General features: G+C 39.7%; 1 long non-coding RNA gene and 2 pseudogenes across 2 annotated transcripts in view; 1 reads left to right on the forward strand and 2 right to left on the reverse strand.

Moving 5' to 3' along the window:
* Positions 1-1,278, reverse strand: LOC145715840 (serine/threonine-protein kinase MARK2 pseudogene; annotated as a pseudogene).
* Positions 1-24,242, forward strand: part of LOC145722596 (uncharacterized) — a 373,387-nt gene that overhangs the window by 70,116 nt on the left and 279,029 nt on the right. The gene's annotated exons all lie outside the window — the stretch shown is intronic.
* Positions 935-23,985, reverse strand: LOC102736540 (serine/threonine-protein kinase MARK2-like; annotated as a pseudogene).

The following is a 24,242-nucleotide window of genomic DNA, read 5'->3' on the forward strand; positions in this document are numbered from 1 at the left end:
TCAAACAAAGATGTCTTCATATACACTTGAAGGAGAACCTGCTGAAGGAGCCCCTGTGGCCCAGGGCTGGCTGTGGCTGTTGCAAGAGGGAGAGGCTGGGGGCACACTGGGGCAAAATCTGCTGGTCCCACACCTGCTGGAGCTGCCCAGTGTATATGGAGTTTGGTTTGGATACACCCTGGGGGAAATTGGCATTATCTGGGATTCCAGCACTGCTGTTGATACTGAAGGATGAAGGGGAGGCCACAAGGACACACTGGAGGGATATGCTGGGCTGTAGCACTTTACAGTTACCCTCCATGGTGGGGAGGCCCAGAGACCTGGTTGGGCAACGCCCAAGCTGTCTTAGATGCTTGGCATTGGCAGGAAAAGTCCAAGGAGACTGCAGGGGAAGCAGAAGCCCTGGAGGCCCTGGGACCCTGACATGATTAGGCTGTCTTTGCCCTTCTGCATGGAGGCTAGCCAAGGCTGGCTCTCCCCCAAAGTGGGGAATTCCTGCTCTCATTTGGGCTGGTAGAGAGATTGCTGTTGCAGAGGGGCCAGGGGTGGTCTTCCTCTCTGGACAGGATAGGGGGCTGGTAGACATGATGGCTTTGCTGCTTGCTTTTTGCCTTGTCTCCTGACCCTCTCAAGATTTGCCAGGTTCCTCTGAGAATTCTTAGAAATTGTTATGGACTGAATTGTCTGTCCACTGCCCCCCCCACCCCACCCCATCCCACACCAAAGTCATATAATGAAGCTCTAACCCCCACTGTTGACTATATTGGGACATAGGACCTTTAAAGAGATGATAAAAGTTAAATTAGGTCATAAGGGTGGGGCCCTGATTTAATATGGCTGGTGTCCCAATACGAAGAGGAGACACTAGGGATATATCGGTGCAGAGGAAAACGCCATGTGAGGACAGCAAGGAAGCCAGGAAGAGAGACCTCATTAGAAACCAGCCGTTACAGCACGTTGATCTTGAACTTTGAGGCTCCAGAATTGGGAGAAAATAAATTTCTGTTGTTAAAGGCACCCAGTCTGTGGCATTTTGTTACGGCCATTGTAGTTGACTAATACAGCAATTAAAGGTAGGAATGACAGGTTCACTGAAACTCAGTGCTTGGGGTTGGCAGAGACCTAGTGCTATACCTTGTAGGATGGGGAGGGAGTGCTGCTGTTGGTCAGATCTGCTGAAGGCTGGGGCTTCAGGGTGAGGGTGTAGACCCGCAGCTTGGATCTCTGGTGTTCCAGGAGCAGATAGCTGGCTACCACCTCCTTGTACCTTTGGCTCATCAGTGAGTCCTGGAAATTCTCCCATGAGCAAACCGTGGACACAATCAACTCAGTTTGTGGGGTCCTTCTACTCAAGAGACTGGCTCCATGTAAGGCTTTAGTTCTTCATCTTTATGACACACATTCATCCATGGATCCTTCATGATTTGCTCTAAAGTGCCTCTCTTGCTGGGACATTGAGAATGAGACATTTCTTGAGCAGGTTTTCACATTCCAAGCTCAAGTCAAAGAGAATATGGTATATTCAACTCACTTTTCCCTCCTGCAGCTCCCTGAAGTTCTGTGCATCAAAGGCAGGGATCCACTGACCAGCATATAGAAAATGACTCCCTGGCTCCACACAGCCAAGGTGGGTGCCTTATACTTTGGGCCCTGGCAGAGTTCCAGGGTAGCATAAACAGGGACTGCTCCAGAGGGTGTCTAACTTGTTGCCAATGGTGGATTAGTTGCTGAGCCAAAGTCTGCAGTCTTGATGTTCATGCCAGCATCCAAGAGCTAGTTTTCTGTCTTTAAGTCTCTATGGACAATGAACTTGTGATGCTGTATAGCAAACACTATTTACTATACTGTACTATAGCATGATGCTGTCTATTTGTGTAATGTATAGCAAACACTATTTGGTAGAATTTGGCTTGGATCGCTTTTTCTTACATACTTTCATGAGCCACTAGGTACTCACCTCCACTAGTTTACTCCATGACAAGGAAGCTCGTCCTTAGTCTCCATCACTTCACATAATCTCACTATGTGGGGATGATCCAAAGCCTTCATGATTTTTACTTTTTGGGATAATCTCTGGAGGCTGGAGGAATTCTGTTGAGTCTTGTTAGTGATCTTTATGGCTACCTCTTCCTAGTCAGGATGTGTCAGGCCAAGTTCACCATGGCAAAGTACCCTTGCTGATGGTCTTGAATAGCTGGTTGTTGTCAACATGGTTTCCTCAGCAGAGCTGGCTGAGAAGCCCTGCAACGTGTTGGATTAACAGCTGGGCTTGAAAGCAAGTTGTCTCAGGATCAGCTTAAGCTTGAGATAGGCTGGTGAGAAGCTTGGTCCAGGTCATCTCAAAAGAAAATCACTTCCAAAGACCACTCACTGAACTGATCTTTATAATGGAATCAAAACATAATGGCAGACTAAAAATGAACAAAGACAAATACTAACACACTGAGAAAAGAAGAAATGAGACAAAAGAATAAATTTTAAAAATAAAGAAAAAAGAAAACTGGTAAGAAGAAAAAAAGGAAAAATAAAGAAAAGTGAGAAAAGAAAAATAAGTGAGAAAAAAGAAAAAAATGGAAGAATGAGAAAAAGAGAAAAAAATTAGTAACAAACAAAATATACAAAAAGCCCACAATGCCAAGGAGAAAACAAGCTAACTTTAGTCAAATGTCCTTCAGGTCACTGAAAACCAGCTTCCTGAGCTGGAAGGACAGCAAACCTAGGCCCAACCATGGGCTTTTATAGGTGCTTGGAATTCCATAATAATGGCTCTTTATGAGGTCACAGCAAGAAAGGGACCTATTATGGCTGATGATCATCCACAGTGTTTTTCTGGTTTTTTGTAGTCTCAAGAATCTGTTTGTCTTAAAAAAAAAATTACCGAGAACCCCAAATAGCTTTTTGTTTATGTAGGTTATAGTTACTGATATTTACTTTATTAGGATTGAAAACCTGTATGATGCTTCAGTGGCTTTTTCATTTCTAGTTTGAAAAGCTGTAGCAACTTTTTTTGTCTTAGAGTATTTTTAAATGTCCAAATAGGTGGGAAATTTTAGTTTATCTTTTTATTAACTTTTTTCATTCTATTCATATTTCAGTTTGTATCTGTAAAATAAAATGACTCTATATAGTAAAATATAATTAAAATACCATTCTAAAAACAGTGATTCATCTATTCAGTGCCAACATTTTTAATTCTCATATATTTTGAAATCTTTTGTTTCTCAGGTTGTATGCTTGAATCGGGATCCAAAAAAGGTCCACATATTGTGATTGGTTGATATGTCTCTTAAGCCTCTTTTAATCAGTTTTTGCTCCATCTTTTTCTTTCATAATTTATTTTGGAGGAATTCAGTTTTCTAATGTCCTTCTGTCTGGATTAGCTGATTGTATTCCTGTGGTGTAAATTAACAAGTTCTGTATTTCCTGCAAATTGATTGTTCAGTCTTGAGGTTTAATCAGATTTTATGTGATCTTTTTGGTGAGATGCCTTCGTGGGCTCTGTGTTCTTTAATCAGGAGGTACATGGTGTCTGATGGTCTCTGTCATGTTAGTGGACTTCCATTCTCATGCCGAGATCCATTAACTCATGACAAGTAGCAAAATACCATATCATCCTTTTAATTATTAGCTGGAATACTTTTACAACGAGAAAGGTCTATCTATTTTTATAAACTTTCTAACCCAATAACCTTGTGGTCAGAGATGACGATCTTTGATTCCTGTTCTTGAAATTTGTTGGAGGCTTTTTTAATGGTCTAATACACCTACTTTTTTTTTCCAGTTGTTTTTCATATAGGGCTTCTAGGTGAAATTTCACTTCAACAAATGTTCCTGTGACAAAAATGTATCTTGAAAGGTTCTGAGCTAAGTCAAGGGAATAAATGGCTAAGTGAGGAATTTGGGCATATGAAACATCTTGGATTTTTGAGGTCCTGAGAATATTTGAGATCTTTTTAGGGGTGAAAAGATATAGAGGCAGCCACCTACAGTGCTACCCACAGCCTTTAGAAGTGTGCCCAACATGCAGTGCATGTTCAATGTATTTTACCATTGTTATTAGTATATAATCTAGCGATCTCATTTTATATGTGGGAAACTGGGGCTCATTCATTTGTTTGTTCATTCATTAAATGTTTCCTGTGCCCATATGGTCTGAGAAGGCATTATTCCAGGTGCTGGGTAAACTGCAGAATAAAGTCCCTGAGTTGTGTTATTTTGTTGTGGGGTGGGGGAAACAAATCAACAAATTAACAGGTAAATTGAGAGGGTGATGAGTGATATGAAGGGAATAAACAAGGTGATGTGTTAGTGCTACTGGGTAGGGCATTACTTTAGATGGGGAGCTAACATTTCATAAGAGACTCCTGGACAGGGAGGAGCTCAATAAGGGAAGATCTAGGAAAAGGACTTTCTAAGCAGAGGGTTCCACAAGTTCAAAGGCTTTTTGGTGGAAACTGGCTTGGCGTGATCAAGTTGCAGAAGAGCCATAGGTGTGGCAAACAGGCCCAAGGGTGGTGGAAGGTGAGGGGTGGGGCGGGGGTGAAGGGGCAGAGAAGAGAATCCAGTTTTTCTGGTGGATTCTACACTGGTAATTTTGTATCTCACTTTGCGTGATTCTGAGCCCTGGTATCTGTGTTTCTTCAGCAGAACATGTGCAGTTGCAAAATACAGTGTTTTAAAAAATCACTTCCCTAACCCTGTCTGCCCCTGCTTTGAAGTCTAGACCTGGCACCTTAGGAGGGCAGTTCTGAAGGAAACATGTTTGCTTTGCCACAGTTTGGGTTTTCTTTCTGGCCTCTGCAGCCTGTGTGTGCCCACGGACCTTCAGCGTGAGTTGCTGATTGCAGCAGGGTTGAAGACTCAGCCCCAGGACGATTCCTGCTTTGCGCTCTGCCCCGACCTCTGGTGGACTCGGCTTGTTAAGACATAGATCAGGCTAGACACGGGAAGCCTTTGCCTCCTATCACCACCTGCCGGTATTTGGCTTGGAGTGTGCACTGCGTTGGGCCTCCAGGACCTGCGGAGAGGCACAATTTCAGACACTGCCATAGGGTGGCTGGATGGCTTTTGACCATCCAGCACGTCTCACTTTGGTACACGAACCATTCTTCAGAGTTTGGGTGGCATTACTCCTGCCTGTACCTGGAGCACAATGGGTGGGCGTAGGATCCAGCCTGACCAATGGGAGCACTTCATTCCTTTGGCCTCAGGGATTGGTTCATAAAGAGCACATGACCCAAACTGAGCAAATCAAGTCTTTTCTCGGAGCTGGTACAGGAACCTTGGGAGAGAGGGCTCCTTCTTCTGGATTTAGAATTTTATAGGTCACGTGTATCTGTATTGCCAGTAGCCATGCCATTGGCCACATTGGAGAGAGGCTGCCTGAGAATTAAATCAACATTGAGGAGGAAGGCGGGGTCTGGAAGTTCAAAGGGAGTTATCATTTCAGCTTCTGCTTATTGCCTAGAGTAGGCCAATATATTCCTTTTTATTCTTAAGCTAGTTTCAGTTGGGTTTCTGTCACTTGCAACTGGAAATCTTTTTTTTTTTAAATTTTTTAAAGATTTTATTTATTTATCAGAAAGAGAGAGACAGAGGCAAGCAGAGGGAGAAGCAGACTCCTTGCTGAGCAAGGAGCCCGATGTGGGACTCGATCCCGGGACTCCAGGATCATGACCTGAGCCGAAGGCAGACGCTTAACCGACTGAGCCACCCAGGCATCCCGCAACTGGAAATCTTCTAATTAATACAATAAATACTAGCGATTGTTATAATCAAAATAGTAGTAGATAATCAAAGGTAAGTTTGAAGTAAATATGATGTGGCACTTTATGACTCTTGCCACATTTGGAATTATATTGTATAGTCATCGGTATGACTATTATAAAATGTCGGTCTCTCTATGAGCAGGATCATGTTTATTTTGCTTATCACTCTAGCTCACTGGTTGATAGTAAGTTCTCAATAAATATTTGTGGAATGAATAAATAGTTATGTGGCAATCTTTACTGGTGTGAGAATCTAATTGCCATTATCCAATACAGTGGTTATCTAGGGGAATGCCCTATTCTTCAGCAAGTTATGTTGAAGTGAAGTGTTTATCTAGGGGAATGCCCTGGTTTTCAGCAAGTTATGCTGAAGTGAAGTGTTTAGGAGTAAAGTGGGATGATGCTTGCAACTTAACTGGCTCAGCAAAAAATAAGTACATAAATAAATAAATAAATGAAAAAAATATATATCCGTGTTAGAGAAGAGAAGGCAAACATGGCAAAATGCTAATCATTAGTGAAATTAAGTGGTGGCTACAGAGGTGTTCATACTATTCTTTCAACTTTTATATGCTTAAAAATGATCAAAATTTAAGTTTGCAAAAGAAAAAAGATTACCGTTATTTGGATGGGCACTTATGTTTGCCCTGCCTTTAAGAAACTTCCAGTCTCACAAATGCTGTGATCCGAATGGGCACCTGCACCCCAATGTTTATAGCAGCAATGTCCACAATAGCCAAACTATGGAAAGAGCCCAGATGTCCATTGAGAGATGAATGCATAAAGAAGATGTGATATATATATATACACACATATATATACCATGGAATATTACTCAGGCATCAAAAAATTGAAATCTTGCCATTTGTAATGATGTGGATAAAACTAGAGAGTATTATGCTAAGCGAAATAAGTCAGAGAAAGACAATTATATGATTTCACTCATATGTGGAATTTAAGAAACAAAACAGGATCATAAGAGAAGGGAGGGAAAAATAAAACAAGACGAAATCAAAGAGGGAGACAAACCATAAGAGACTCTTAATCATAGGAAACAAACTGAGGGTTGCTGGAAGGGAGGGGGATGGGGGGATGGGGTAACTGGGTGATGGCCATTAAGGAGGGCACATGATGTAATAAGCACTGGGTGTTATATGCAACTGATAAGTCACTGAACTCCACCTCTGAAACTAATAATACACTATATGTTAATTAATTGAATTTAAATAAACAAAATTTAAAAAAAAGAATCATCCAATCTCCAAATTCTAGGACAAATACACCAGAGAAAGACCATTTGCATTACAAAAGAATTTTTCATTTTCCAGTCTTTAAATAATAGTAATTAAAAGGGTCCAATGAAGGCACAGAGTTCAGCGGTAGGGGAAAGTGGGATTAGCCCTATAGAGCAAATCTTCTCCTTCCCTTCCTTCCTCCTTCCCTCCCCAACCTTTTCTCTTTCTTTTCTCCTTCTTCTTCTTCTTCTTGTAAAATAGAATAGATTTTTTTTCTTTAGATTCTAAAGTCACTGTAAAAGAAAAGTTCAGGCACTAAAGAAAGGTATAAAGGAGATAGTAACCCATCACAGGTTTAAGGTATTGTGATCCCTCTATTGCATGACCTAGTATTTAGCCACATATATTAATTTTATTCATGAAGCAGGAAAAGATAGACCTCCAGCATTATTTTTCATGGTGCTGGCATCATCATATCATCATAACCATCATTACATCATCACCATCATTACCTCTTCACCATCATTGGAGGCTTGTTATGTCAAGCACTGTGCTAAGTGCTTTACCTGCTCTGATTCTCGCAATAGCTCCATGAATAAGAGGAAAGCATGGTTTTGAGAGGTTAACTTGCCAAAGGCTGAGTGGAGCTTTAAACCTGGCTGGCTGACTCCAGAGGGATCACAGTACCTTAAAAGAAGAAAGAGAAAAAGAAGAAAAAGATAGGAAAGAGAAGGTTGGGGAGGGAAGGAGGAAGGAAGGGAAGGAGAAGATTTGCTCTATAGGGCTAATCCCAGAGCCTGTGCTCTTAATCATGCACCATTATTTTTATCTAGGTCTCTAACTTTGTGTGTTGTAGTTATTTCTCAGTCTTAACATTTATAAACAATGCTGCCAGGAATATCTCAGGATAAACATTTTTATGAGTCCTCAAAAATCTCAGCCCTTAGGACCCCTGGGCTGTATTTCTTCCTGAAATATTAATGAGGCAGATATTCTTACTAAGTAAATGGGAAAATATACCCAGCAGTGAGTCTTCCTATAAAGTCGTGCTGCCAACAGTTGGAAGGGAGTCTTCTGATTGATCTCATCTGGGCAAGAATCTTCTGTAATAATGACTTAGTAACAGAAGTGATTACAATAGTAATAACACCCCCAAACACCTTGCTATGTGCCATGCACTGGGCCATGCCTTTTTCCTTTGTGATTTTCTTAATCTTTAAAATAATCCTGTGAGGTAGGTGTTATCTCACTGTGTTCAGAGGAGAGCAAACATCCTGTGGCATCCCTGACTATGGGGACAGCTTTTGCTTACACCTGTTTATGAAGGGGGAACTCTGTTTTGCAAAGCAGACTGGACCACTTGTGGATTGCCCAAATTGCTTACTTACTCTTTTAAGTAAGAATTCCCTTAAAATCACTGCAGAATTCACTAAATCTCTTTTCACACAATAGAGCTTGCACTTAAAAAAAAAAAATGACAGTGAGCACAACTGCCATTGTTGAGCACTTGCAAGGGGCTAGCATTTGTTCTCAGTGCAGTTCTCACAAGTATTACCTCGTTTATGCACCACGATCTTGTGTATGTGCGGGGGGGGGAGGGTATTATTTTCTCCATTTTATATATGAGGTGGTTGAGCCCTGTAGCTATTGAGTGCCAAGGCCAAGACAGTCCCCTCTCACCTGCCTGTATTTATCTGTGGCTTTAGAACCTGACCTCCCTAGCAAGATGCCCAAGGGCAGAAGAGTGAAGCTGGTCAGTGGCGTCAGCATTGAAAATGTCAGTTTAGAAAGACAGAAAGCAGCTGACAAAGCTCCTTCCCCAAGCTTTGCAGGTTTCGGAGTTTCATACAGTATGTGTGTATGTTGGAACAAGGAAAATTTACATGAAAGTCTAGCAAACATTAATTACCCTATCAACAAACATTATCTAGTCACATCTATTGATGTATAGGGGCTTCTGTTAAAGCCTAATGGTAGACACTTTGCCAGGAGCGAATTTACCTTAGAATCTATTCTACATACTCTTCTGTTGTGGGTTGAATTCTGTGTCCCTCAAAGATGTTGAGGTCCTAAGTCCCAGCACCTATGAGCGTGACCTTGCTTGAAAATAGGATCTTTGTAGATGTCATCAAGTTAAAATGAAGTGTGAGGGTGGGCCCTAATCCAGTGTGACTGGGGTTCTTATAAGAAAAGGAAAGTGCCATGTGAAGACCCAGACACGCAGCGAGAGCGCCATATGGCAAAAGAGGCAGAGATTTGAGTGCAGCTGCTGCAGGACAAGGGACACCAAGGATTGAAGCCACTACCAGAAGCTAGAAAGACAAGGATTCTATCCAGAGTCTTAGAGAGCATGGTCCTGCTGACACCTTGATTTCAGACATTTAGCATCCAGAGCTGTGGAGAAATAAATTTCTTTTGTTTTAAGCCCTCAGGTTTGTGGTACTTTGTTACAGAAGCTCTAAGAATCTAATAAAAGCTCCCATTCATGGATAGGGGGTGATAAATTATCCGAAAGATTGGATGCAGAGTTGCATAGAAACTTTCCTTTTTTGTTCATTCCCTCTGAGGTTTTCAAACATCAGTGCGTATAAACAAAAATACATAAATGTATTCTATAGGTGGTTCAGAGTATTTTTGTGGATAATTTTGACTGTCTGAAATTTTCTTATTTGATCATTTAGAATGTAACCCCTAATCTTCTTTGTATGGTGTTTCTCTTTGCTTTCTCTCCCCTGGACAAAATTCTTCCCATTTTTCTTGCAATATTTTTCTAGACCCCTCACCAACCTAATGTGTTCTCCTTTGAATATATTACAGTGGATCAGTGTCCCTCATAAAATGTGGTACTCAGTATAGGAATTACAGTGGGACTGTTACTGTCCTTTCCTTGGATATGGACACTGTACTTCTACCAATGAAATCTAACTTTGCTTTTTTTTTTTTTTTAAGCAGCCACATATCAGTTATTTAATTGAAACCCTATGTCTTTTTTTTTTTGCAAGCAATAAAAATATTTATTTTAATTTTTACTGTGAACATATATTACTTTTAAAAAATTTAGTGATGTAACAAAATGGAAGGGCTAATTTAAGTAAAAAGGATATGAAATTGTTTGCTATAATTATAACTACAAAACACAAAAACAAAGCAAAAAAAAAAAAACAACAGGACATGCCTTTACAGAATGGAGGAAATAAACCAGAACGTTCACATTATTGTTCACCTCCAATGCCCTAGCTCCTAGCACTGATAACTACTTGGTGTTCTTCAGTGAGTATTGGTATTAGAGATGAATTCATTCCAAATTCGCCGTAATGAGATTATATAACTTTCATCGTGAAGAAAATATACAAGTATATAAAAATAAGACTGATTTCATACCCCAAAAACAGTAAGACAAGGGAAGGGGCTTTAATGTTGTTCACAGAAAGATATCAAATGCCAGATCTATAATAAATTAAAGTTACAAACAGAAAAACCATGTCGTTCAGACTAATGGAATGTGAAGTTACTGGGGAAAAAACGAATTATTTTCCATGTGGAATGACAAAGCTTATCTATACCACTTCAACGCTTTTGACGACTCTGGAATTTGTCTTTTTAAAAAAACACATAGCTCCTAAACCAGATTTACCAGATAACCATTCTACGCCTTTTTAAAAACACCAAAATATAGGTGTTTTAAGACACTTGGATATACGTGTCATATTGCTCCCATTAAATTTTATTTTGTGCAAATAATAGATAAATAAGTCCTGGAGACCTAATACACAGAACAGTGATTATAGACAACAAAACTTTGTTATAAAATTAAACTTGCTAAGAGAGTAGATCTTAATTTTTCCCAACACTAGAAGAAATGGAAGTCATGTGATGTGATAGAGGTGTTAGCTAATGTTATAGTGACAACCAAAGCAAAATAAATGTATCAAATCAGTATGCTGTACACTTTAAACTAACAAAATGTTGTATGTCAAATATATCTCAATGAAGAAAGTCTATAAAATTCTTCAATTTTGTTTTTTCTCAGTCTCTCTCTTTTTCTCTTCTAGCTTGTTGAAATAGTCTTGGTCCCATGAAAGCATCCTCCCTGTTTTGGGTGTCATCTCCAGATTTAATAAATAAATTTGCCTTTTAAAAATATTAACTTTCCTTGGCTTTCTTCCTGTAGGTTTGTACCATGTTTTGGCATTCAGATTTGGCTGGGTCTCCCTCTCCTATTTGTGTGGCCCCTATGGGAGTTTTGTGTGTTGTTAGATACATTTCTTTCTTTAGATGTTGGCTTCTCTTCCTATCTCTTGAGGTGAATGTGAATTTTTTTAGTCAGAATGTTATTAAGACAGACTTAATGCCTTTAGATAGTAACAATCTTTTAAGAATAACAATGTGATAACATTATATTTTGTTGAGAGGCTGAAAAGAACTTATTAGTAAGATAATAAAACTCACTAATAATTAGTGGGTTTCTTTTTATGTACTATGCATGCTCATTTAAGAAACATTTTATTGAGGTGAAAGTCACATATCATAAAATTAACCATTTTAAAATGATCAGTTCAGTGGTATTAAATATATTCATAATGTTGTACAATCACCACTCCATTTCCAAAACAATTTCATCACCCAAAAGTAAAACCCTTTACCCATTAAGCATATTCTTCCACACTCCCCTCCTCTCAGCTCCTGGCAATGACCATTCTGCTTTCTATGTTTCAGTGGTCTTACTTATTTTGGATATTTCATATAAATGAAATCTGTATGTGACTTTTTGTGTCTGGTTTTTTTCGGTTAGGATGGTTTGCAGGTTCATCCATGTTGTAGCATGTAGCAGTATTTTATTCCTTTTTATGGATGAGTAATATTCTATTGTGTTTGTCCATTCATCTGTTGATGATGATTTGTGATGTTTTCATCTTTGGGCTATTGTGAATAGTGCGGCTATGGACATGCATGTATATGTACTTGTTTTAGCAGTATCTTATAAACTGTGCCTTTTAAGAATTTGAAAAATGTGATCACTATGTTTTTAGGAAACCTTTATTTGGGTAACTGCAGTTCATAAATGGAATGGTATCTCCACAGAAGTTTCTTGCCTTTTGTAGCGCTTGCCCTCCCCTGGATTATGTTCCCATTTCTGGGATATTTTTCAGGATGAGTGAGTAAATCACCATCGTCATCATCCTCCTGATATTGGAGATAGTAGTTGTCATTTGAGAGTACATTATATGATTAATGCTGTTATTATCCCCACTTTACAGACGGAGAGACTGAAGCTTATGAAATTTAAGCACTTTTTCCAGGTTATACACTAGTAATGGAGCAGGGACTAAAACCCAGATCTTTTATGATTCTAAAACTGTAGGTATGTGATGATTATGTGCCCGAGTTTCCTATCTTTCATGAAGGTGACTTAAAAAAAATTGCAGTGGATACCTGCTGACCATCAGTGATAATAAACCATTCATCAGTGAGTCCTGAAATCAATTTAGTGGGGCACAGACCTCATTAAAAACTGAAATGGAATGGAATAGGATGGAAAACATCATGTAGTAAGGGTATTACTCTATGCAACTTTCATTTCAGTTACATGTGTGTGGCATGTCTGCACTGGGTCATGATGTAAAATGTATTTCTTATTGTGGGTTGCAGTAAAAAATATTTGAAAACCCTGCACTAACCTACTCATACGTTCATTTTCTTCCCCCCTAATGTTTGAACTTTTATGTGCCTAAAGGGTTCTTGTTAGTTTCTGCATTCTTAAATATGGAGAAGTTCCTCTCATCCTCCAAGTTCACAAATCACAAATTCCCTGAAGTACAGCATTTTTTGCTCCCTCACAGCCATCCCTGACTTACCCTACATGCCTTTTATAAGATGTGGCTGGTGCGTGCTGAGTTCGGTGCCGCATGCCTTTGAAATTCTCTTCACAATCCCGCAAGTACGGAGTTCCCTTTGGTTATTAAATGACAAAAAATGTGCACATTTAATAAGCACTTAGCCCACATCTATCACATTCAACACAAATAACAATTGTGTTCATTTGTCACTTACTGGCACCCACATCAGATGGGCGAGATATGGAAGAAGACATCTTCCCTGCTGTTTGTCACACAGTAGGAGTGCCATGTGGAGCACTGATCCCCAGACAGCCTCTGGGAAGGGACCCTGTGGATATGCAGATGATAACTTCACATGGTCAATGCTGGGTTTTCTTCACGTCGGTAGCTATTCACAGCGGTTCTCTGGGGACCCTTTCAAAAGCCAGTCTGAAAACGTGTTCCTTAAAACACAGATTTTTATTAATAATGAAAACATATTAAAAATGCCAAATTATTGGTGGAAAGTCCAAAAGAATTCTTCTAATAAACTGGAGTAAATTATAACTTAAATCTACAAAATAGAATTAGGGTTTAAATTTTTTATTTATGTACTTTAAATGCAAGAATTCAGTTTCTTATTGAAACATTAAAAAAAAAAGTCATGTTGAAAGTTCAAGGGGTTCTTGATTGGGTGGGGATGGTGGAGACTGATCATTCAGTAAATGTTATCGAAACACCCACTGTGTGTAAAATACTGTGCCTCGTGTTGAGGAGACAAAGGAAAAAAGTATGTTAGCAAGCTACTTGAGGAAGCTGTCCAACAGAAAAACTCCTGTATGTGTTCATAGGGTACTTTTGAAGAAAGTTCATCAAGATCTTGTATGCCATCAATGGTGGGAAATTAAAACCCCAATGTCTGTTAAAAAGGGAATAATTAAATATATTTTGGTAGAAACATAGAATGTGATACAGAAAACCATTACAAAGAAAGAAGTAGGCCTTCAAGACAACCATGAGAAAAAAGCAGATTTTAATGTGAACAAAGCATGCTTCTGAAGCATCTGTCTCATTCACTGTTTTATTTCAAGCATCTAGAATAGTTCTTGGAATATAGTAAGTGTTTGGTAAGACTGTGATAACATTTTAATAAAAATAAGTGTGGGGGTATCCACCCACACAGATATACATCAAACTGTGAAGAGTGGTTAGCTCTGAGGAGTGTGCTTAGGGATGGGGCCAAAAGGTCCTTAGGAGGGCAGAGATCATATCATGCATGGGTCTCAGTGCCTGCTAAGTGCACCCAGTGTCTATTAAGTGCAAACAACCAATGTTGTGAGTTAGGCCTGCAGTTGCCTAATTCATTTTTGTATTCTAAACAGTGACTAGAAGGATGCCTTGAGCATTGTGGTTGCATCAGACACTGTTGGCTGCTTATAAAGCAGCTGTTCCTCATTTCTTCCTAAGTTTAGAGACCCCCAATTTTGTCCAGCCTACAATATGATCTGGGAATATGGACCACTTCCCAGAGTCCAGGGTCCAAACCTAGTTTGGTAATCCCATTCCCCATTTGCTCTAGAGATTTCGGGGTGGCCATGTGATCAACTTGTGGCCAGTGAGACATAAAAGGAAGTCTTCTGGGAGGGATTTTGCTTTGAGTAAAATGAGATGAGGAGATTAGCTCCTTTCTTGTCTTAAATGTGGTTGTGTGAAGATGTGATGTTTGGACTTGAGTCAGCCATATTGCTGAAGCAAAAAGCCCAAATATAAAAAGATAATATGGTAAGGACTGAAGAGAAGAAAGGTAGGGAGAGTCTGAGTGCTGGGTGACATTGCTAAACCTCTGCATCAGTCCTGAAACTGCCAGAAAGAGAATTGAATTGTGAAAATTTGCAAGCAACTGAATTAACAAATTCAAATATTAATGAATTCAAAATAAATATATAAATAAAAAAATACTTAACAATGCAGGGTGATGTGTACCGTGTATTGAGTGAATAACACAGCCTGGTGGGCCTATCATGGATGGATGATAGAGAAATGTGAACTGTCTTGCAAAGAACCCAATTTAAATAATTGACCCATTAAAAAACACGTGAACTGATGCTTGAAGGCTGATAATAGTAAAGGTGTGGATTTAACAATTAATTAGCTATGCAAAAAAAGTCACTTTAGTTTTTGATGGCTTAACTTGGCCTCGTTTTTGAGACTTCATTCTGCTTGATGCCGGGAAACGTCATACTAATTTATTCTAGCTAGAGTCAGTCAAGTCAGTATCGTCTATCTTCCTTCCTTATCTCTAGATGACATCGGAGTACTGATGGGCTCATGTGGTGTCATGGAGAGGAGTGGGGGGCATTTATTCTATATTGGTGACGGCTGACAATGGCAGTAATTCTCAGGCTTCAGGGGGCATGCTTATCACCTGCATGTTTATCAAAACGCAGAATCTGACTCAGTGGGCCTAAGTGAGGCCTGAGATTCTGCCTTTCTATCAGGCTCTCAGGCAATGCCGTTGCTGCTGTCATGTGGACCACACTTTGAGTAGTAAGGAGAGGACTTTACTTAAAGTCACTGCTTTGGAGCTTTTTCTTAGTTTTCTAGGCACCAGGCTTGGATGGGGAGGGTTCCCACCACCAGTCATAGTCATTGCGTCAAATTTTGGTATAATTCTCTATTGTCTTTTTCCTCCTGTTTTATATATGACTTATGTTTTTGGTTTCTTCCTTCTCCCCTGTTGCTCCTCTGGCTGTCACGAGCTGGGAATGTGCCCCTGAAAAAAGGTGGCACATGTAGTTCACTATGATAATAAAATCTTTATTGTAATGTAATGAGCAGTGGGCATGTCTGGTTTTACTCTGGGAAAGCACCATGGAAGGAGCTATTTAAATTAGTGACAAAGTATTAACAGTGAAACATATAATTAATACAGGATTGCTCTGTTGAATGAAATCCCATTGTGTGTGGCCCATGTACGCCTGTGTGTGTTATGGCAGACGGTGACAACTGTAACGATTGTTTTCACTGTTGACTTCCTGGCTGTCACCCATGCTGATTTCTGTCTGCTAGTGAAGGGCATGTGAGAGGAGGCATAATCAGAATCATTACATTCCTCAAAGATCCGTTTTTCTATAATTCAGAGATAGATCTTGGAATTCCAAGCAGGAATAGTAGCTAAACATAGTAGCTAGGGACCTTGAGTTGATCGTCAAAGCTCCCATTAGTGCAAGAGGTGGAACTTTTCTTAATAGAAATTACTGTAAATGGATATAGGAGTCATGGGGGTAATCGACTAACCAAGGCTTAAGCATGTTTGCAGAAAGCAAAAACCACAAAACAGTATGCCTTCCCCCATTAGCCCCTAAACAGAAGTGAGTGGCAATTGCTGGCAATCCATCTCAAACCAAGAGTAGAGCTCTTTAGGATGTCAAATTGCATGGAAATTGTAATGAGGGTTGCTAATGCTCATTGAATCTGTAGATCGTGTCTTTTATGTGAGTTGGGTTATTTTCCAAGACATTATATTTTACTTACCTTGAACCTTCTGTAGTTGAACTGTCTTGGTGATATACCTTGGTGGAATGCCGACTTCTAGGCTCCTTGGAGAATGCTCTGCTCTTCTTTCTGCTGTGGGTTTGAAATGTGACTTGCCTTGACTATCTGGAATTTCAAAATGTAAGCAATAGTGCCACCCTATGGTGTCTCAGCAGCCTTCTGGTGGAGAGGAAAATAGATTTTACTTTTAGATCAAATTCATGAAGCTCTGTGCTCAAATGTGGCTCCCAGGCCCCATGGATTATATCTGTCTCTCAGTGGAGAGCCAGGTTCTTTGTTTCTTGTCATCATTGAGAAAAGTGACCTTGGTGGAATTCTCTAGTCTTGCTTAGTGAAAGTCACATCTCTCCTGAAAATGGGGGAAATTATACCTACTATGTTCCCCTGGCTTTGAGAATTAGCCATCTTCATTTTTAAGAAGTAGAGAACTGGTTTTGAAAACGAAGCAATGATTGGTGTTGTCCCATTAAAAATACTGTATTCTGAATATCCTAGACCTTTTCACTCCCATTAAAAAAAAATCCCATCTCCATATCTAACCCCGCATTAAGCAGCAGGCTCCATGCATTGGGTCCGGTACAACTCGAGGTGCTTAAATAGTTATAATCGGAATCCAGATGTGGCAGACCTCCTGAGGAAAGCTGGTGCTCCTGCTATTCACTAGGGTCTTTGGTGAACCCTCAGTTCTAAGACACATAAAAAAAATTCATTTTTTACTGAAGATTTCATGAAGAAACAAGGAAGATGATTTGTATCATAGACCATGTTGTAGAGAGCTGATAAAGGTCTCATCCCTGTTCTGTCTTCTGCCAGCAAACTGGTCATTCCCTGTCTCTTACTCCAAATAGGCTTTGAAGACTCCTTTATTATCCAAGCTATTCAGCTTATGTCCCCAATTTATAGACCACCCCCACTTCAACAAAACCAGACTCTGGAATTAGCTCTAGAGTGGTCATCTAGTACCTCTTGGAGGACTCCTCCCTCATCAGAGCTTCCAATTTAGTTATTTCTCCAACTAAAATTATTTGGGTAGGTTGGTTCTCCTGCTGAGTAAAGATTTTTCTCATATTGTTATTAAGGTATATCCTCCCTACTTCCAAAAATGACTGTGAACCATTAAGAGGTTCAGATATTTGTAAAAATATATAGGAGTAGTTAATTACATAATACCAGACATCATTCACTTTGTTACTGTTTATCCCATTGCCCCTGGTCTCTCCTTCAAAAGAGTTTTTCAACCACTCCAAGTAGAATTTTCATTCTCACTTCACTTTTATTCAATCTCTTGGTAGGCCCCTTCCCACCCCCCTGCTGTGGTTGGCCAGCTAGCCTTATTCTTCCTGGAAGCACTCTCTTAGATTCTCTCCCTCTCCAAGATTTCTTAGACCTCCTGGTTGCTGTTGCACTTGAAAGGTGTTAATGAATGACAATGATGTAATGTGTCATGGCTGCAGGACTATTTGCATTTAAATGGGGACTTTTGCATTTGCACAGTCTGAACCCAGAGAAATGACTCCTTGAGAATTACAGTCTTGGGGGCAGACCAATGAAACAAGCATTTGGCTGTATATAACCGTCATTATACATGGATGCCCCTACCCCTGGGTGAGGGTAGATGCACTGTGGGGGGTGGGTGGAGGATGCAAGTGTCAACTAAAAAGTACACAACTGACATTACAAGATAATCCCATGTTTGATGGCTTATATGAACTGCCACACAATCACAGGGTACAAATGTAGTCACATCTCTTTGACTATCTTGTTAACTGTTGTATTGCTAGTGTTTTTTTTTTTAAAAACCTCTTTATTGAGGTATCATCAAAATACAAAAAGCTGCACATATTTAATGTATACGACCTGATGAGTTTGAACATGAGTTTATACCCATGAAACTATCACCACAATCAATGCCATAAATGTATCCATCACCTCTAAGAGTTTCTTCCCATCCTACTTATTTAGTGAGAAGAACACTCAACTTCAGATCTACCCTTTTTGCAAATTTTTAGGTATATAGTATTTATTGTTAACTATGGGCACCATGGTATACAGTAGATCTCTAGGTCTTTTTTTTTTTTTTTGAAGATTTTATTTATTTGTCAGAGAGAAATAGAACACAAGCAGGGGGAGAGTCAGGCAGAGGGAGAAGCAGGCTCCCTGCTGAGCAAGGAGCCCGATGTGGGACTCGATCCCAGGACCCTGGGATCATGACCTGAGCCGAAGGCAGCTGCTTAACTGACTGAGCCACCCACGTGTCCCAGATCTCTAGGTCTCACTAATCTTGCATAACTGAAACTTTGTACTCTTGACCAACACCTCCCTGTTTAACACTTTCTCCCACTCCTGCCCAGTGTTTTGCTCATCCCAGCACATAGTAAGTGCTCAATAATTACTTGTATAGTGAAGGGATGGATACATAGATGGTTGATTTTTCCAATAGATTGCTTAAACTCTTCCTTATATGCAATAACTCCAAATATCCCTCCTAAGACTTACATGACCTGAACATTTCTATTAATTCCAGAATTTTTTCTTAGTCTCAAATGATGGGTGGGCAGCCAGTGCTCTCTTTCTTTCTTCCTGCCAGGCTCTGTTGCTGTGAAGCTGAATTCTTCACAGTCCTAAGAGGCTGGTTCACTGAAAGGGCCATAGAGGCTCTCCAAGAAGAACCGTCCATTCCTTCAGGGCCAGGATGAGTGGGTGAACAGAGCTCTGACTCCCAAGACTGCAAATCTGAGCCCTTACCTGTTTTAAGGGTACAGCCACATATCAGGGTACAGTCAAGAGGACATCCAATCCCAGCTGCAGCTCTTTACTATGGGGAAGAAATGGTATTTGGTGACATATAATGCATGTCAATTGCTTAGTATAGTCTCTGGCATATAGTAAGCATTTGGTAAATTAAACTAATTTATAAAGTATGAATGTGTTAAGGTAGATTAGGTGGCTGCAATAGAGACCAAAATTTAATGGCTCAAAGAAAAAAAATATTTCTCATTCTTGTTCCAGTATCAGGTGAGTGTCCCAAGTGTTAAAGAAAATTTTGCAGACAATTTAGCTATAAGCATGTATCAGAGTCTTATGGTCATGCACACAAGGGCAATGGACCCTAGAAGGCCACTTCCCAAATTCACTTTTGTCAGGGAGCCTTGATAGGAAAAGGGTTTAGTTAGATAAACACTGTTAGAATAGACACAGAAAGAAAAGAAAGTCTGGTTAAAGGTCACTAGACCTTTGATTGACAGTTGGCAACTGAGTGTATGGGTAATTGGGCATGTGGGTAATTGGTTTCCCAGAGCAAACCTTAATCCCATTTAGGTTCATAGGAAATTGCTTAAGCATTTTATCAGGAATGCTAACTTCTCAGAAAGAGATTGTGAGGCAAAAAGATTCTGTCCTCAGACTAGGTTTGGAACAATTTCTCTTATGTGCAGGACTGTGGGCCACTCTTCCCATCCAGTCATTTAGGCACCCTGAATGATGGCAGCTCTGCCATTTTCAGTATGTGGCTTTAATGTCATTTTGGTCATTGTCAAAATAGAGATTTAGTCTTAAGCAAATGAACCAGAGGTTGGAAATAGAACTTCTGCTTACACATCACTGAGAGCTTAGTTACATAATCACCAATTTACAAAGGGGTCTGAGAAATGCAGTCTCTGACAGGCCATCCAGGTCCTGGCTGCAGATCTTTTACTATGGGGAAGAAATGGAGTTTGAGGACAGCAATGGTCTCTGCCACAGTGGGAGTGTGACTAGCCTTTCTGATTCTACTGTGTTCTGGAGCAAGAGTTGTCAATCTATGGCCCACAGGCCAAATCCCACCAACAGCTCTTCTGTAAATAAAGTTTTATTGGAACACAACCATGCTCATTCATTCATTTACGGTCTATGACTGATTTCATACTACAACAACAAAGTTGAATAGTTGAGACAGGGACTACATGGCCCAAAGCCTAAGATATTTACTCTTTGACCCATTATAGAAAAAGTTAACTGACTGTGTGGGGTTACCTGATTGTGTGAGGGCTGGTGGTATGGGAGTGAAAGAATTCACCCAAGGCAGAACAATTGAATAGACTGCAAGGAATCAGCAGGCAGGGCAACAAAGGAGAAATTATCTGCCTTGAGGTGGTGGTCAGCGGCCACAGTTATAGGGTAGAGTGCGGACTATGGGGACATATGGAATTTTCTCTTTTTTGGTACTCCTAGGAACTGTGCCTGGTTGTATTGGTCAGTTAGGGCCCATGGCTATTTTAAGGTGGGTCAGTTAATGAACCTGCGTCAGCTTAGTGGTCACTCTGGGCTTTTTTGCCTTGCCCAAGTTTCCATTGCTCAAGCTGGTTGCCTGAAAGCATCCTGAACACTGTTTTAGAGAGGGTTCTGAATTGCCCACCGAAATAGACCTGCTGAATCAAAGGATATATGTGTTTAAATTTTGATAGATTTTGCCCTTTATACTTGTACTAGCATTGTATGAGATTGCCTGTTCCCCAGTATCCTCACCAATGCTGAGTGACATCAAACTTCCATGTGGCCAATTTGATATGTGAAAAATGGTATTTAAACTATAGTTTTAATTGCACTTACCTTATTAGTATTAAGATTTAGTATTAAGTATTAGTTATAATAAGAAATATATTTGTTTTTTGTCCCTGATTCCTGGTACAAATCTCCTAAGACCAGTGGGATTTCCTGAATGATAGGAACATTTTTTGATATTAATAACAAACCCCTTTCAATTACACCTGAGTTTTGGAAAGCCCCTGTGGGTGGGGCTGGTTGCTATAGGAACCAACCAGGATTAGAGGATTGGAATTTACAGTCCCCTTCCCTCCCACCTTGGAGGGGAGTGTAGGTGAAGGTTGAATCAATCAATCATGCCTACATAAGGAAGTAATGAAGCCTCAATAAAACCCCAAAAGAATGGGGTTTGGAGAGCTTCTGTGTAGGGGTGAACATACTGAGGTGCTGGGAGAGTGCCACACTTAGAGAGAGCATGGAAGCTTTGTGCCCCTTTCCCCATATCTTGCCCTATGCATCTCTTCCATCAGGCTGTTCTTGAGTTATATGAATTATATCCTTTGATAATAAACTGATTATCTAGCAAATAAAATGCTTTTCTGAGTTCTGTAAGCTGCTCTAGCAGATTCAATGATCTGAAGGAGGGGATCTTGGGAACTTCCCCATTTATAGCCAGTGAATCAGAAGCACAGATAACAATCTGGATTTGTGATTCACCTTTGAAGTGGGGGCAGTCTTGTAGGACTGAGCCCTTCACCTGTGGGATCTGACGCTATCTTCAGATAGGTAGTGTCAGAATTAAGTTAAATCATGGGACACCCAGCTGGAGTTGCAGAATTGCTTGATGTGTGCAAGACCCACACCTCTGGTTTTAGAAGTGAAGTAGTGTGAGAGTAAAGGAGAGACAAAAGAGTGTATTTTTCTTTTAGACTTACTGCAACTGAAACTAATCATGTTTTCAGAGTATTTGTACTTTCTTTTCTATGAACTGTCTGTTTGCAACCTTGGCACATCATTTGGCAAATACTGAGTCGTTGATTTTGCATAATAATTTTTAGGAGATTTTATATGCTAGGGAACTGAGCTTTTTATGATATGAATTACACAAATCTATCCCATTTTTAAAAGGTATTCTTTTGACTTTAGGTATGGAAGTTTTTGCTGTTCAAATTTTTAACATTTTTGTGTAGTCAAATTTGTCAATCTTCTCTTCCAAGACTTCTGATTTACATGTCATGCTTAGAAAACCTACCCTACTCTGAGATTGCACAACAATTTCTGCCTTTTTTTTCTAATAATTTTGTGGTTTTCAGTTTTTACATTTAAATGTTTGCTCCATCTGTAATTTATTTTGTTTTGAGGTTAGGGGAATGGATTCAATTTTTTGTTTTCTAAATGGCTACCCATTGTGTGAGTACTGTTTCTTTAATAATACGTCTTTATCATATATTAATTTCCTGTATGTTTTTAGGTCTATTACTGGAATATTCCACTGATATGTCTATTTATGGGCCACTATTATGTTGCTTTAATTAATGTAGCTTTATATCATATTTTAATATCTGGCAGGGCTAGTTTGACCTCATTACTTTTTTTTAATAGGATTTTTCTGGCTAGTTTTACTTGTTTATTTTTCCATATGAAAATAGTTCAAAAATACTGCTGATAATTTTTATTTGCACTGTGTTAAATTTATGTATTAACTTGGCAGGGTTGACATCTTTATGAAGTTGATGCTGAATTCTTAAGCATGGACGTAGTATACCTTTCCATTTGAAGAACTTGTGTTTTTTTTAAATTACCGTTTTGGTTGTTGACTGAATTTTTCTGACTATGAAAATCTTTCTGAGGCTGGACCACTGGGTTCATTTGTTAAGCTGGTGTAAATTATTGTTTTTATCACCGAGACTCAATCTGTTCCACAAGTTGAGAAGATCTGTTTTTATAATGAACAAACACACAGAAAAAAACCTTACTGTAGGAAATGATACATTCGTGGATTTTGTCATTGCCTTGCTGTCCCTAAATGTTTTTTGGTGATTGTTTCATAGGGTAGGAGCCAAGAGACCATGACACAGGGGAAGGAGAACAAGATCTGGAGGACAGTCCTGGACAAAGTGTTGGTTCAAACTCTTAATCTGGAAAATTCCATGCTATTGAGCAGCATATCTTTGTGGGCTCAATTATAGTCTGGACCTCTGGGAGAAAGTGTAGAACATGTCTCAGAGTTGTCCCATCTAAGGGCCAAAGTGTCTGGGGGATTTACCAACTTCCATTTGTCATTGAGTAAGTGCTGCTTCTGATGCCATTGACTCAGGAACCTCTAGCTTGGTTTGAATGTGCACTTATGACTAAGAAAAGCCCCAGGCAGTCAAAGATGCCTGTAGTTGGAAATGGTCAGCCTGCAGAAGAATATGGAGAAGAGGCTCTGATACAACAGTCTTAATTTACATTTCTGCATCCTTAGCCACCAGATACCTACCCATGTTGGGGGAGAATTAGGGTAGTTAATATTTTGGGTTGTTGGTACCATCTACACTCCTTTTTTAGGAAATTCTGCCTTCACTCTCACTTGAGTGGGCATGTCTGCATTCTTTGCCTTGGAACTCTCTCTTTCTACTCTCCTTCCTACCATACTGATGGAACCAGGGTATAAACTTATCTTGAAGTTAGCAGTGCTATGAGCTTGTCAATAACCCATGACTTGTTATTAGAGTTTGTTCCAGTTCAAACTAGCAGGGCAGATTACATTCCTCTTTTCGGGATATGGAATTGAGAAACAAAGAGCTAGTTGCAAGTTAGTAGTAGGAGGTAGAATTAAAATGTTAATGTATGAAGAGAGGAACATAATAGCTACCTTCAAGCAGAAATCATGAACCAGGTGGTTGTTAGAGAGAGGAATGTAGAGAATGAAGGGTGGAGGGGGAGAAAGAGAGAGAATGTGTTAGAGGCCAAACCCCAAAGATGCCTTGTTTCTTGTCTTTCCTGAGTCTTCTTACAATAAACACCTCCACCCTTTACTTGAATTAGTATGAGTGAGTTACTGTTATTTGTCTTGACCAAAAACACATTGGTAGAAAATCGAAGCATGGTCCCCTAAGAATGACTCATGCATCTCTCTCTCCACTCTCTGGGGGCAGCTCTTCTGCCAGTTCACTGTTTTCTACTGCTGTGGAAATCTCCAAGAATATAAAATCCAGAGAAAATGCAAGTCATTAAGTGGAGTAGGCTTGTCCTTCCCAAAACAGACAGTGGTAACATCATACACCTTATTCTATAAGGAAGCTAAATTTTCATCCTCTCAAGAAAAGAGGAAACCTGATTAAATCCTTTATAGTTATAGCCCT

This window comes from Leptonychotes weddellii, chromosome 7 (assembly GCF_054177405.1).
Source record: "Leptonychotes weddellii isolate Sample4059 chromosome 7, ASM5417740v2, whole genome shotgun sequence".
NCBI lineage: Eukaryota > Metazoa > Chordata > Mammalia > Carnivora > Phocidae > Leptonychotes > Leptonychotes weddellii.